Here is a 17,320-nt window from a genome sequence, read left to right on the forward strand (position 1 = left end):
TTTTAATCCTAGACGGATCCTATACATTTTTTTGCACAAGCGCATGTGGGTGACAAATGTCCCCCATTTGGATTCCTTGTGCAAAATCTTTTCCTTTCATCGGAATCATATGTTAATATACACCATTCTCTTTGTTTTTTAATTTCGAAGAGATTGGTGTATATAAAATCCCGTTTAAATGAATTTAAAATGAGAAAAAAAATGTTCAAACAAATAAAAATTTCAAAAAATCGTGTTTCCGACATTTTTTGTAAAAAATCATGTAATTTCTTTTCTTTTCTAATTAATGAATTTGGAAATTTCAAACGGCATTTTGAAGGAAACAAATTTCACTTTAAGGTCGTGTAGGTTATAATTAGGTTTCTTCCAATAAAGTATATTTATTTAAACATTTGATGTTGGAAAATAATAAAAAATAAAAATATCAGAATTGCGGGCTGAATTCTTATTATTATAAATAATTTGAATGTATGATAGGTCAATCTCTTTGTTTTATAATGAACAATAAGATGGTTTCATTTAACAAAAATGAAAAATTAAGAAAAAGTTTTTTTCAATGAAAAAGCGGTTAGTAAGTTTGAAAGATAAGAAAAATTCGTCGGAATTAAAGAAGAAGCCTTTTCTACATAACTATTTTTATTTTCGAACTAATTCTCGAAATAAAATAAAATTAAAAAACATAAAATTAAGCTGAATATTGCATTAAATAAGTTTAATCTACTTCGGTGCAAAGGTTGCACAAGACCGCACACAGGTCGGTTGCAACTTCTCTCTCTTTCCTGCCACACTGCAGTCACAGCATCACAATTTTTTAGTTCGTATGTTATCGACATCTTGGATGAGAAAAACAATTATTTAGTCATTATTTATTAATTGATTTATTATTAGAATTTATGAGCACTGTATGAATCAAATTAAAGAAAACCACTTTACATTGATATATATCACATTTTGAGTAATTTTCACACACAATTTCCACTTAAATTAAAGAAAATCAATTCGAAACATTAAAATACCACAATATACCGTAAATCTACGTCAAACGCGTTCATTTACATGAAAATATGAAATTGACTTAACGTGACGAAACTCGAACGTATCGGATCCTCTGGGGGACAAATGTACCCAAGCGCTCAACATTTCCTTCTCATTTGACATACAGCGAACAACCGGCAACATCAAACACTTAATCGCACTCTAGGATAGTCGACATGAATTATGGTTAGGGTCTGCACCAAAAAATCAGAGATATTTGCTTAGGAGAATTAAATGAATTTCGTGTGGGGCGCATTTGTCCCCCGCAGGATCCGTGTAGGGTTAATTATATTCATAGTGTGCGAGGAAAACGCCGTATAGTGTACTTATGATCGCCCATCATGCAAGGGATTACTCCATCAAAAAAGGCGAATTTATAGATGGAAAAGATTGTGGTAAGTACATTTATTATTATAAGATCACTCTTTGACTCGGATCGTTTTTTCTCTCTTTTTACATTATTCTCATCAGAGATGGTAGATACGAGTGAGTCCTCCTGTGGCTTAGTGTGTTCGTTCGTGGGTCTGTCGATTTTTGAAAGTTAGCACGATAACTTTCGAAAGAATTGACAGTTCGGCTTTGCCTTTCGAATATTCTGTCGGTCACTGCCCGAGTCGAAATATAGCCCCTACTTTGAGACGCTTCACGCTAATATTTGTAGGGATTAAGTTTGTAAAGTAGAGGATATTGCCATACGATTTTTGCCCCTATTTTAGTGCTCTTATGGGCACAATTTTCCAAATCTTCTATTTGGGGCGTCAAAATAGAGGCTTAGTTTTTGTTTCTAATTTATCGCTTCACACTCTACCTTCCTGTACGGAATAAAATTATTTAACGAAAAATTAACAAAATGGAGTAAGAAGAAGACATACTGATATTTGCGTAATGTTTTAAGTTATTTTGAACACGGAAAAAAATATCCATTAAATTTTATAGAACTAATTCTATAGTAGAGGATACGCTGGGTAGTTTAATGAAAGTTGAAATGGTCTTTGTTTTACATTGCTACTATTACACAATCTCTACACTATTTATAATCACACGTTATGAAAGTTTTTATTCGCTACGGGGGTTCGAACCCAATAAGTTTCGCATTCCTAACGCCTAAAGCCTCTCGGCTAGCCTAGCTTGAAGTATGCAAAAAAAATCCGAAATATAACCTACAGCTGTGCAAGGCCATCTGCAAATTTTTGTGAACCATTCTGTAAAAAATATTGCTACGCTTATAATATATGCACTAAGATTTTAGATTTTTGAAATATTACAAATTATTATTGTATATTTTATGTGCTTAATCAATATTTAAACTTAATCCAAAAATATTTCAAAGATTTTTTAAAAGATTCAAAAAATTCAATATATATTTTCAGAAATTTAATAGATTTTAAAGTATTTCCACAAATTTCCGAAGATTTCAAAAGATTTAACAGACTTTAAAGAATTCTATAAAATTATTCATATTTTGGAATTACCTTAAAATCTTAAAACTCATTTAAATTCTACCGAAATTCCTTTAAAATTTTCAGAAATTACTTAAAATCCCTTAAATTCATTAAATCTATCTTGAACTCTTTTAAATAATTCGAAAACTTTGGAATTGGATTATAAACTTAAAAAAATTTTTAATCAAATAACCCCCATTAAATCCCTTGAAACTCCTAAAAATCTCTTTATATACATAAACATATTTTTAAATTACGTGTAGATTCTTAAACTCTTTTGAATTTTTGAAAAAATTATTAAAAATTTTAAACTATATTAAATCGATTGGAATGCTAGAGAATCCCTCAAAATGACTAAAAATCTCTTGAACTCATAAAAAGTATTTTTAAGGCTTTAAAATCTCTGGAAAATTCTTTTGCTTTTTGGAATTCTTCTAAAATATTTTTAAATTCTTTAAAATTACTTGAAATATTGTGAAATTCATTTATAAACTTTAATCTTTTTTAATTTAAAAGAATTGTTAAATCCCGTTAAATAGTTTTGAAATTCATTCAAATCCTTTTAAACACTAGAACTTATTTTGTAATTACACAATAATACATCAACTTTTTTGGAATTTCTTTACATTTTTCAGAATCATTTAAAATAATTTGGAATCTTTAAAAACGTGTAGAGCGCAAAGGGAAATAGAGGAATATGTCAGAATATTTGTGACTATTTCGGGACATTTCGGAATATTTTAAAATATCAAAAATATCTAGGATAAGAAAGAATATCCAGAATACCAAGAATATTGAAAGAATACGTGTATGGGAATATTTAGTGAATGTATCAGAAATTTTGAGTGTTCAACCCCTCGGCATATAGAAATACATTGGTTTAAAAATATGACATTTTGAAGAAACAATTCATTATTTTAAGTAAATGTTACATCCAATTCTTTGGTATATATTTATAACAATCGGTTATCTTATTAAGAGTGGTTACAAGTCAACTGTAATCAACGTCGGTTTTTTGGAGAATAACGTCAGAGATGAGGTGGGAGATAGGCGATGCCATGAATTTAATTTCGAACGATTTTCGCCAGCGCCGCCTATTACCTGAGGCTTTTGCGAACTAAAATAAAGTACCCTCAATTACTCAGGCCAGTTTACGAACTGAAATAGATGATAGACGGTTCTACTAAAGCGGTCAAATAGGGCGGCATTTTTCCAGTTCATGGACATAGGAAACACGGGACTAGGCATGCCATCCTAACTTGGCGAGCGGGGTCGAATCCACGGGAGGAGGGAGAATTCAATGAGTGGGAAGAGCCGCCATCTTACGATGTGTCATTTGATTATGCGCACGAGCATTTTTGCCGACAAACTGTGCATGAAAATATAAACATGTGGGCGCTGCCATGTTTGTCACGGGACATCAAAAGGTGGCGGACCTCCTCCCTCATTGCATCACCCCCGCAATGGCATGCCTAGTCCCTTGTTTCCTATGTCCATGCTTGTTTCCCATAAACATTTATGTTAATCACTTATGAGAAAAATCATATAATTTCATTTTTCGCACATTTCAAATAAGTTTAGCTGTAATTTTCGATTCTAAATAATAAAATATGACATCCTCTTTCCGTTAACCAAAAATAAAATAAAATTTCAAGTCGAAGCGTCCAATCAAGTAAATAAATAACAGACCTAACCTAAAATTAACTGTATTCGACTTAAATTTTGGCCATTTAGAACGAATTTAGGAAAAAAAATTTACCCGTGCATTGCACTTTCATTATAAATAACAACTGAGTTGACGAATTCTAGATTAATTATTTAATTGAGAATAATTGACAAGATTTAAAGAAATTAAAGCAGGTTGAGTTTTTACGCACATTGCTGTACTGACTTGCATATTAAATTTAACACAAATGTATATTAAATTCACTACACCAATGTATGTTACATTTCAGTAGCCATAGTGCATATTTGCTTCACACACATGTATATTAAACCTCATACAGATTTTTCTAACAGTGTAGGTTGAAAGTACGTTCTCTTTTGGGGAATAGAAAACTATGCGGCGGCCGCTATGGAAATAGAAATAAATTAGTTTCTGAGATATTTTATTCTTAGAATGACATTTTATACAGGTGGAAAAATCGCGCATTTTTCTCTGTTCTACGCTTACCTGGGAACAAATCCAACTTACGTAGTTGTCCAAGTACGACATTATCAAGAGTCGCGCTCTGTATGCCAGCATCAGTGCCGTAAAAATCATACTTTATATCAATTTCATCGTCAAAATTATAAGTGCAGTAAATTAAAAGAATATAATTCTTTTATTTTAAATACATTTTTATAACATTTACAATAATATGTAAGGATATATCAAATTTATAAGTATGACTGATTCCTAAAATTACAGTATCAATTTCTGTCTTTGCGTGCACGCTTGCAAATTCATCTTTCACATCATCATATTCAATGAATTTTGCGATTACGATTTCAATTGACAACTTAGCCGAACTGTTTAATCGTATTTGGCCTATGGATGATCTTAAAAATCTTTTTATTAACTTAAGTTTACTAAAACTTCTTTCATTAGAAGCAACTGTAACTGGCAACGTTCAAAATAAGCGCACTGCAATGCAGAGATTCAGATATGATTCAGTTAAGTTGAAATAAAATTTTTTTTGTAAAAACATAAAAAACATAAAAAATCAGTCACATCTAAAGGTCAACAAAAAAAGAAGTCTGAAGTGAGCTGCTCCGCTTGATGTTTAAAGTTTTCGATTTCACATTGAATATCCTAGTCCAGGAGCTGGGTAGGATCCCGTATGCATTAAAGAGGTAAAGGATAAAAACTATGTAGTCTTATGTATTTTGACCCGCTGAATCCAATGGTACCGGTTAATTTTGCGATAAGTGCCTAGGTTTTGTTTAAAACGCAATTGTTTGAACAATTATGAAAAAATGATTTTTTTCAATGGGACAAATTTTTTTAGATAATTTGAGGCTGCTGATAATTTGGACTATCCAACTCGTCTAAATCCTAATGATATACGTGTGCTAATGCTTCTGCATCCTTTTTAATATCTTCACCGTTTTTTTCTTTTAAAGTCTCTCCGTAAAGAAAGGAAAAATGTCTTGCAACTTGTTTTGTTTCCCCGAAATGCCATTTTATTTGTGTTAATAATGTGTCGAGAACTTGATTCAATTGCAAAGCAAATATTTACTTCAAAATTTGTTGAAACCCATCATCTTCTGATTCGTCTAAGTACATTTTATTTGCTTTACGGGTTTTCTTACTGGGAGAGCTAGCTTGGATACCTACACTCTCTGTAATTTTTACCGAAGATTATAAAGAAATATAAACAACTTTTGAAACGACTCGAACTCCAAGTATGTATAAAAAGAGAATTCCTCAATTCGTAGTAGAAGAATGTGATACCAAGCTATGCTTTTTATTCAATCTCCTTTGTTTTCCTTTGTTGTCCCTTGTGATTTAAAAAAAGTTGTGAGTTCTCGAAGAATATTAATTTTTACTCAGTCCTTTTTTCCAAAGAGATTAAAATTTATCTTAAATTTACTGACATACTTAAAAAATTTCTGAAAAAAATGTTCAAAAAATTTTGAACATTTGTTCGCTTGACCTGCGTCCCCCAAAGCTTGCACCCCGGGCACTTGCCCCGATCGCCCCGCCTTTGTTACGGCACTGATCAGCATGAATGTTTAGTGCTTGTACTTCTACTCTCGTGATAGGATATTTAGCTGTCCCCTGAGCTAGTGCTTTTGCGTGAGCAAGTAAAATGCCAGGACTAATTTTTTCTCGACGAACTAAAAGTGTTGCTTCTTCAATATGGGTAGATGCCTTGCCTGTAGGATTCATGAGACAGAAAGCATGTTTGGAACTTACGAGTCGCAAGCGGAGCTATACACCATTCAACGAGCATTTATCCTGATTAAAGACATCACAGCGTATATGACCAATCAAATCAATTTTTTTTCAGCATCAAAATATGCGTGACGGAGTTTAAGCCCCTTATTTTCATTAGCAATACCTTCCATCTGCCCGGGCACGACATTTACCCACAAAGACGCTGTAAGATGACATGATTTCGCGGCTGGTCCATAGTTGAGTAATGTTTCAATGTATGCTCTGTAAGCATAAGCATTATTTCGGGGTGATACTAATTTCTGATTAAAATATACATCCACCTGATTAAACATTGACAGGGGCTATATTAGGAATCGTCAGTGATTATTTCCGAAAATGTCAAGGAGGTTCTTTTTTATTAATTTCATACGTCTCTTTATAGTCTTTTTACGCTTATTCTTCTTTTTTTCATCTTTTTCTTCTTCAGTCTGCTTTTTGACAATCGCTTTACTTTCTTTGGCTTTCTCTTCTTCCTCCTTGAGGCTTTTGAATTGCGTATCTGACACTAGAATTCCAAATTGCCGCTGATTTGCTTTTTAATGACTTTTATTCGTTATAATTTTGTTGACTAACTTATATGCCGTGAAAGACTAATAACTGAAATAGCAAAATGAATTTAGTAGACCTGCGCAATATTTTTTTTTAATCTTTCGATAATTTATCAATTTAAAAAATCTTTTAAAATATGGTAGCTTAACCCTAAAAAATTCGGTCTTATTCAAAAGGAAGGAAACCTATTCAATATAACATGGCAGATTCGAAGCTGCCTGAGAAAATGACCGATTTACATTTCAATGGATTCTTTTTTATTGAGTTTTTAACGGAATATTGTTTGGGCACGGGTACGTTTAAAACGCTTATCCAGCGAATCAGTATTGTTTATTCGCGTATCGCGTTTAATTTTTAGACAATCCACGCACCCATGCCAGAAACAGCCGTGAAATTGCAGAACATATTTGTTCCCCTGGTCTTCAAAATCAAATTTTTTCTCACACTTCAGTAACCATTCAATGGCTATGCTCGACTATGCTCGACTATGCTCAGCTATGCCGAGGCTATGGTGACACTTTCCCTACAACGGCACACATTAGCACAGTTGAGAAAAATCTCTCTAAATGCAATGCACGCACCACGTAGAATAGCCACATCATTAATACAGTATTCGACCAGTTCTTTTTAAGAGTCGAATACGTATTCTCTGTCTTTTTTTATAGTTTCGTACCCTTTTTAACACCGTCAGACCCAAATGCCTTCGGTAATTTGCTTGAGGGCATATGTAGATAGTATAAACTTTCTACAAGTTTTACCTGACCTAGTTTCATTGCTATTATGCTGGTCCCATTTGTTATTATTTCAAAACAAATTGCGAGTCAAATGCTTTCGTATTATGCGCAATGCGAATGACTTCAATAAATTTATTTTGCTGTCCGATGACTAATTCAACAAACTGCTCAACTGCATATGTACCTTTCAAAATATGCCCTCAAAAGACACAATGTTGGCAAATCTCCTTCATATTGTTGTTTGTTTTTCAGCTGTTGCAGACTCTCTGTGTCACACAGAGATTTGGTGCGTGAATATTTTTATCGGGGTCGCCAGGCAGTTTTTCACACTGTGAAGATATTGCTAGAGAATTATCTTTTTCCGCATTCGTGGTTTCTTTTCACCCATGAATTAATAAAACGCGTGAAACCCATGCGAATTCGTAAAGCGTTGGAAACGGACGTTTTCACGCCAAAAGATTCTACCTTGACATGATTGTCAAAACATGCCTGCCCGTGAAATTCTTTATTACAACTATCACATTTTGTGATAATATGCGGATTTTCGGCAGTTGTTAGACAAGCGGTCGTGGATAGACAAGCAGCACATTTATTTTTCAAAAGTAGAAATTTCATAAATAATAATTGTAATCCTGTCAGGAACAAGATGCAATTAGAACTTATGAACCTCGTCTGTCCCATACCCTTTTTCACGGATTGCTATACCTGCATCACGCACGAGTTGATTGGCTAGCGTAGTAGCTAGTATACCAGAGCGAATCATGCTTCGTTCCACGTGAATACGCTTGCTAACATCGCTATGCGTTAGAGGAACATTTTTTTCTGCCAGCACACCTCTTACCCTTAACTTAATGAAAATTTACTATAAAGGATTTGTCTTTGACAAAGTTCTCGTTACTTTCTATGACAGCAAACAAAATCCACCAAAACTCCTCAAATGAATGCTCATGGGCCATTCTAAATGACAAACCCCCACCCCCTTTTTTGAAAAAATCGGAATTGAATTTTAAGCGACCATTTCACTACTTGAGACTTTGCTCATTACATTGCTAAAAATGTTTGCAATTTTAATATACATTTACTATACATTTATATAGTAAACCTAAGAACTCGGTCTATGAAAAAGTTATCAAGGGCATGTGATACTTACATTTTCCCCGGCTTTTCCCACATAAATGAAAATTTTTAAAAACTGAATTCGGAGATGCTATAAAATATCATAACGGACGTCCCCGGACTCTTTTTTGAGGGATAATAACAAAAAAAATTATTGTGCTAAATAAAAATTTTATGCATATGCATTATTTTGAGGTAACGTCGTTTTTCATCTCTGCCTTTCCAATAATCTGAAAATAATTTATGAACTAAACTTTTTTGATTGTCTGCGTACAAGGTTAGTTCCGGGAGATTAGTTACTATGTTTATTTGTAAGCCCAAAGTTTTCGGCCAAAAATATTGTGTAGTTTAGAAGTAACACTCGGATGAATTGTAACGCACATAACCTCGAAATATACACGCACGTTGTTAGCAATATCAAAATTTTTTTGATAAGAAAACACAAAAAAAGTGTGTGGGGACGTCCGTTAGTATGTTCGCTATCATTTCCCAGATTTTGAACGCAAAATATTTCTTATCCTAGGAAAAAAGCCGGGGGAATCTAACACTGAAAAAATCGATACTATTTCCTAAGTGCTATGCAAATTAATCACATTTTGCTAAATTAAAACTTTTTTGAATTAAACCAAAAAAAGTGTGTGGGGACTCCGTTAGCATGTTCGCTATCATTTCCCAAATTTTTAAGACAAAATATTTATTATTCTAGAAAAAAGCCGGGGGAACCTAAAACTGGTAAAATCGAAAATTTTCGAAGTATCACATGCCCTTAAGAGGCTGCGCAGTAAATTTAATATACATGTATGTTGATCAATTCTTAGAAATGCCACACTGTTAGAAATTTCTATAGCGATTTTACTATAAATGTAATGGAAGCAGTATGCATATACGTGTAGTAAATTTACTATACCATTATCTTGTAAAATAATATACGTGTATAGTAAAATAGAGTGCATAAAATTTGAAAGTTCTTTGATGTATTCAAATCTTGTCAAACATTTAAACCTAAAATAATAAACTATAATTTATTGACTCAATTCTTATTTAATATCAGAATTTTTACGTGAGTACTGCTGCTTTTAAGTTAGGTGTCTTATTGATTTACTTAATTAAACGTATCCACTTGAAACCCAGTATAATTTAGGTTCAACTAGAAACAAATATAATGCTTTATTATTTAGAATTGACAATTACTGCCAAAATTATTTTTAATTTGTGTAAAGTGAAATTACTGGCTCTTCTAATAATTGAGTAATATACATGCATATTAAATTTACTACGCAGCCTCTTAATAGCTATTATATAGACCGAGATCTTAGATTGACTACACAAATGTATAGTAAATGTATATTAAAATTGCAAACATTTTTAACAGTGCAGGTAATTTCACTTTACACAAATTAAAGATAATTTTAGCAGTAATGTTTAATTCTAAAGAATAAAGCATTATGTTTGTTTCTAGTTCAACATAAATTATACTGGGTTTCAAGTGGATAAGTTCAATTAAGTACATATTTAAGACACCTAACCTAAAAGTAGCAATACTCACGTAAAAATTCTGACATTGGCAGTGCATTTTTATGTAAACCCCACCCGTACGTCGCACTTTGATTATAAATCAAAATTTAGTCGATGAATTGTAGGTTATTATTTTCGTTTTAAATATTTGACAAGATTTGAACACATCAAAGAACTTGCAACTTTCATGCACTCTATTTTACTATACATGTATATTATTTTACAAGATAATGGTATATTAAATTTACTACACGTATATGCATATTGCTTCCAATAAATTTATAGTAAAATCGCTATAGAAATTTCTAAGAGTGTAGGTAAAGATATAATTCCCCAACAGCCTTTTCGCAATACGCGACGACCTCGCCAGACCTTTTATTTTCTGGTGGAATTATTTGAACCTTAATCTCGATCCCGTTAAGGTTAAATTTTTGATAAAACCTTGATGGCTCATACACTATTTTGTAATAATTGTCCCCCTTACCTGTTGGTTGTTGTTTCTCCTGGTCCTGTTGTGGCTGTTGTTGTGCATGCTGTTGCTGCTGTTGTTGTTGGTGTTGTTGATCATTGTGATGTTTACCTCCACCCCCAACCTTCCGTGTCGCTACGCTGTGGAAAAGATAAATTTGAAATACGCTTCTGAGAATTTTTTTTTTACGAATCTCTAACCATACATACATCGATCGCGATGAAGCGAATTGCTCTCTGATTCGAGGGCTTTTTTCACGGAACGCTACTCTTATTGGGCGGGAGCTTTGTCGTTTGGGCTTTTTGTCACTGATCCAAGATTTTAACTTTTTAGCAGATTCTTTTTTAAAATATCCATACATTTTGAAGAGTTTAAAAATTTTAATATATTTTAATCTTTATTACATTTACTGTGTACATTTTATACACTCTTTATATATTAAAAGTTAGTTTAGTGGAAATTTTTTTTATATTGTTTTTTTTTTTTCATTGATCGAACAAAATAAACTTTTTCTCATTGAATTGAACAAAAATTAATGATTCACTTATATTATATTTTAGGCGTATTTTGAATAAACTAATTCAACTTTGAATTAATTAAAACTAATTTAACTAATTTAACGTTCAACTTTTAATATATTTAAAACTTAATTTGGCTATTTTAAAGTATTATAAAAAGTTGAATAATTTTAGACGTTATAATTGCCCACCTATTGTTTATATCCTAGTCAAAGCGTGACAACTGACAACAATTTTGCGGAAAAAAACTCACCATGACTTTCATCTGTACGATGCCAAATTAATCCCCTAACGCTGATGAAACTTCGTCCCATACATCATCGTAAACCTCACGAGGGTAGTCTCTTTCTTGGTGCTCTGACTCGTCCTCAACATAATCGTCATCATCAACATTGTTGTTACGATCGTCATTATCGTATCTCTCGTTCTCATCCCGAGACACCTCTTCCTCGTATAGTATTGTTTCCTCTGACATCTCATGCATATGAACGACTTCTGCGTCACCATCGTCATTAGTGAGGTCAAGAGAGTAGTCCTAATGAGTTGGTCCAGACGGGACCTCATTTTGTGCTTACTGAACGGGCATCGTCATCACCTCGTTAAACACTAAAATTAAAATAATAAGTGTTTACGAATTTATGTAATATTATGAAAACTTTTGAAACATTCGTACGCAGATGCACATATACGTACGGCAGTATCTCTATGTAAAGAGTACCTGTAGACCTTTTGAAATTCGTGCAGCGACAGCCTTAGAAGGTGGTTGTGCTTTTCCTGGAAAATTTTTTCTGTGTTTCTGATTTTGAACAGTTGTTCTGATTTTAAATGGTTTTCACACAATAGAATAGTATGTAATTTTCCACGCTACCAGGTCTAATTTATATTCTTCACAGGATTCAGCTCTTTAACCGGTACGACTATAAAAAATGGAATGCTTTAGTCTACATTTTATTATGTAGCTAAATGTGCACGGCAGGTGCTTCTGCTTTTCTTGTTTGTCTTCCATGACATATAGATTATTTTGTTTATAAGGTTCACCCAACCAGCTAATATTACCCCCACTCCCAAAAAATTTTACATATATAAAGCGAGTTAACGATTCTAGTCGAATCAGTTGTGTTTTTATATACTACTAAAGCCACAATGTCGCTAGTTAACATCGAATCAGTAGAGACAGATTCGCCGCAGGTTTTTGATTTTTCAAAGTCCACTCCCACTCAACAACACATGGATAAAATAGAATTATACTTCTGTTTCGGGAATTCACATTTATACCTAAAAACCATCGATTTGAGAAAGTACACTCGGGTATTTACGACAGCTAATGGTAACATGCCGATACTTCTGTGGGACAAGAAGGAACACAACGACAAGACTAACAATGAAAAACAGCAGCAGGCTGAGGTTGAAACCAAAAAGAAAAAGATATATAGCCTTGAAATAATTCTTGAGAAGTTTAGTTTCGAAGGACTAAAAAATGTCATTGTGTGTGTCGATGAAAGGTTCATAAGAATTAAGGGATTATTGAAAAACGTAGAAGCTTGTAAAGATTTTTAAATTAAAACGACAGTTAAGTATTTAGTCTCGGAAAACATAAAATCGCCGAATGAAGAAATAATCAGAGAGATAATTAAGTTTAAATCTTCATACTTCAGAAAAAGTTTTAATTCGTAAATTATATATTAAACTAATCTTTAAGATATTATAACTTTACTGTTATTTTAACTCTCCTTTTGCAACCTTGATACAAAATAAGATTAGTATAATCAATATGTTTTGTAATTAGGTCTCTCCCTTTCCAAATCGTCCTCCAGCATTAAACTAACAAGGAGGACACACCTCTCCGCCAATTACAAGAGATCATCAATCAGGAATTGCCACGTCCTCCTTTACCATAACCCCTCCCATTTAGGCCACGCCTCTCGACCAATCAGAGGTCGTCCTATGGCTCTGTATATCTACTGACGGATAATAAGATGGACTTAGATAAACTTTGTTGCAGGAAATTTTTTAGCAGGAGGAGGTTTTATTCAGGCAACTTCGCGTCTTTTAAAACACATGTGCTGTTATGGACAAACAAAAGAAAGTTTCACCAATATTTGGTTGAAGTTTATCCTGTAAAGTTAATTTTTGTTGCAACGAATCTTTCATCGGAAATGGATGTAAAGTTTATCTTTTGTTTTTCTGTGAACTTCAAATTCTTGCTAAAGACTGATAAATGCCATGTTTTTTATAATTGCAGAAAATCTTTATTATATAAACAATTTTCATAAACAAACGCACATTTTGACGATTTTTTCATGAATAAACCTATTTTTTCTGGGGCTTCTATGCTCTCATGTGTATTTTTAATTGATAAAATATATTAAATCTGTGAAGGAATATTAACCCTATTCATGAAAAATCGTGAAAATGTGCGCTTCTTTATAAATATTGTTTATATAATAACAGTTTTTAACACTGTGAAATATATGACAGCAAAGAGTCTTTAACAATAGATTTCGAGTTGATTCCACAAAAAAATGAAGCCTCTCTAGGAGCAAGATAACTGCAGACTGGCGCCAGCTGGGCGCCAGAAAAAGAAGAAACTGTTTGCAGCCTGGCGCCCGGCTGGTTCCGGCTGGTTCCGCCCAGACTGGTCATGAAATAAACCAGACAAAATTAAAATAACGTAAACAGACCATAATCTAAGCAAATTTCAGAACTGCACGGCCCAACCTTTACACGAAAACTAAAAAAAAAAAGGAAATCATTCGCTCGAGAAATCACTTTTGAAAAGAAAACATCTTTCTCTACTCTCATACTCGTATCTTGCATCTTTTCACGTAAGTTGTATTCATATAAGGTAATACCTCTAAAACTGTTTTTTCCTTATTAATTGTTGAAGTTATTTTTAGTTTATTCAAACTTGATTAATTGAAAATAATTTCAAAAGTACCTCCCCAACACAAATTCGGAGCTGCACACTTTCCATTCAGAACTGCACACTTGTGCAGAGCTGCACGTTAGATTATGCTCTGAACGTAAAATTGTACTAAATATGTTTCTGTAATAGTTTTGCACTAAATTTCAATCCTTTCTGGGAGAATATACTGCGGAGACGCCACAACATTTCAGGAGACACTGAAATATTAAAAACATTACCTCTTGTCGTATAAACGTGCATGTTTGGGCATGTGTAAGAGCAGGAAAAATTCTAAAATTTCCGGGTTGGCTTATATTTTTAAGTAATTTTTATAATCTATAATAATTAAAATTGAATATACTTGAATATGGTATAATTCATACAGGGTGGACACGCTGGGGCTTACATACATGGCGACCTGAATGCTACCCGAAATGCACAACAGTAGGGGAGAAGCCTTTATACAGGGGTATATTCATATTTCGCGCCTTTAAAATTGCATTCGGATTGGCCATTCGGCCAAGTCCGTGTATCTTCGGATCAAGTTTGTCATAGTTTCCATGGTTGCGTTCGAAACTTCAAATGGATACAATTATCAAAACAGCATAGGTTATTTTACATAGTAATTACAAATAATAAAATTGTTTAATTAATAATGAAGTGAGACATGTGACCTGAGAAGTAACCGTCAGTTTTCTTCTGTGCCAATAATATTATGGAACGGCTGCTGATGAAAAATATTATACAATGATAATAATATTCTGCGATTTTAGTGGGCGAAGAGTGAATTTTGCTTAACGCTTATTTGCGGCATAAAAAAAGTATGTTATAAATAGACAGGATATTTTTTACATAAAGTGAATAAAATATTACATGCGAAAACTTTCAATTGACATTACTTACAATTCCTTACAGCGATTTGGGTGAAAAGGTAAATTCGAACATAACCTCGAAATAATGACAGATCTGCCCGGCATGTTTATTATACTTTCTATTGATTATTCTTTACCAAACAAAAGTTTTGTGGTTTTGTATATTTATTACTGACAGTCTCGACAGTAATAATTTAAACAATAATTACTTCATAATTATTTAACAATCCTGACTTATTCATAATTTTAATAAGCAACACTTTATTCCTCAAATTAATAACTGATTTCCATTGTTTTTTTTTTCACAGATCGATCATAGATGAAATACACATCAGAAAATGCAGATGGATTTTGTGCATTTCGGCTGGTTCATTTCAATTAACATTATTGGAAAACCGTTATCTCTAGACCTTATCCCAAGACTGGAGATTGTTTAGCCTAAAATTAATTCTAATTCAATCTGATGGTATAGAGAAGTATCAAAAAAATATCTCAAGGTAATTTATCTTATCTGAATTTTTATTAATAAAATATTCATGCATTATTTTGTATTTTAGAAACTGTTTTCTGATGATATAGCTTTGTCAAAAAAATATCTAGAAGAAATTTAACTAGCCTGAATTTTAATAAATAAAATATTTAGGAATATTTTTATATTTTAGCAAATGTTTTCTCTGGACCTCATCCTAAAATTTGGTTTAGTCAACCAATAAAAGAAATTAGAGACTCGTTAGTGATAGAATTGTATCAGAAATAAATGTAGACAAGATATTCTACGCGAGAATTGTTATTCCAATTTTTTATAACTTATTCTATTTTCGAAAAATGCTATCTCTGTTTCTGATTTCCAAACTGGCATTCAATCATCCTCGAAAATTCATTTCAATTCATTTTGATCGCATAGGTTTATCAAAAGGATATCTCGAAGAAATTTAATTTGCCGGAATTTAAATTAATGAAATATTTAGGGATTCTGAAATTAAATTTACGGAATTGGTGTCTTCATTTCTAACGGCATAATTTGAGCTTAAACGATAACTCAATAAAATACACTAAAATAACATTTCTAGTAAATTTCAATCACACGAAAAGATTTGTATTTTCTGACAAGACAACAACAATGTATGATTTTAATATTTAGAAATGATAAAATACATAATTATAGCAAAACTTATGAAAAAATTGGAAAAAAATTCTGGCACAAAATATCGCTTCTGCATTTATTTCTGCTACACTAACAAGTCTCTAATTTATTTTATTGATTGCTAAAACCAAATTTTAGGTTGAGGTTCAGAGAAAGTATTTTCTGAAATACAAAAAAAATCCCTAAATATTGTATTAATTTATATTCAGGCAATTTAAATTACCTCGAGATATCTTTTTGGTACACCCATACCATCAAAATGAATTAGAATGAATTATAAAGGCTGATCAAATGCCTGTTTGGAAATCAGATCCAGAGACAGCATTTTCGAAAATAGAATAATTAAAAAAAAAATTGGAATAACATTTCTGGCCTAAAACATCTTGTCTAGATTTATTTCTGACACAATTCTATCACCAACGAGTCTCTAATTTATTCTATTGGTTGACTACAACAAATTTTAGGATGAGGTCCAGAGAAAACATTTTCTAAAATACAAAAAAATCCCTAAATATTTTATTAATTAAACTTCAGGCAAGTTAAATTTCTTCAAGATATCTTTTTGACAAAGCTATACCATCAAAATGAATTGGAATTAATTTTCGAGGCTGATTGAATGCCAGTTTGCAAATCAGATCAAGAGGTAGCATTTTTCAAAAATAGATAATTTCTAAAAAAATTGGAATGACAATTCTGGAGTAAAATATTTTGTTTAGATTTATTTCTGATACAATTCTATCACCAACGAGTCTTAATTTATTTTATTGTTTAACTAAACCAAATTTTAGGATGAGGTCCAGAGAAAACATTTTCTAAAATGCAAAAAAAATCCCTAAATATTTCATTAATTTATATTCAGGCAAGTTAAATTACCTCGAGATATCTTCTCGATACACCTATATCATAAAAATGCATTAGCATGAATTTTAAAGGCTGATCAAATGCCTGTTTGGAAATCAGATCCTGAGATAGCATTTTTCGAAAATAGAATAATTTTAAAAAAAATTGGAATAACATTTCTGGCCGAAAACATCTTGTCTAGATTTATTTCTGATACAATTCTATCACGAACGAGTCTCTAATTTATTTTATTGGTTGA

At 32.3% G+C, this 17,320-nt stretch overlaps 1 long non-coding RNA gene across 2 annotated transcripts in view; it reads left to right on the forward strand.

The window, feature by feature from the left end:
• Positions 1-1,119: 1,119 nt before the first annotated feature.
• Positions 1,120-17,320, forward strand: part of LOC117181961 — a 43,227-nt gene continuing 27,026 nt past the window's right edge. For both annotated transcript variants that reach the window (XR_004468223.1, XR_004468222.1), the window contains exon 1: positions 1,120-1,430. This is a non-coding gene — a long non-coding RNA (uncharacterized LOC117181961). The remainder of the gene's footprint in view (positions 1,431-17,320) is intronic.

Source organism: Belonocnema kinseyi, chromosome 10 (assembly GCF_010883055.1).
Source record: "Belonocnema kinseyi isolate 2016_QV_RU_SX_M_011 chromosome 10, B_treatae_v1, whole genome shotgun sequence".
NCBI classification, from domain to species: Eukaryota; Metazoa; Arthropoda; class Insecta; order Hymenoptera; family Cynipidae; genus Belonocnema; species Belonocnema kinseyi.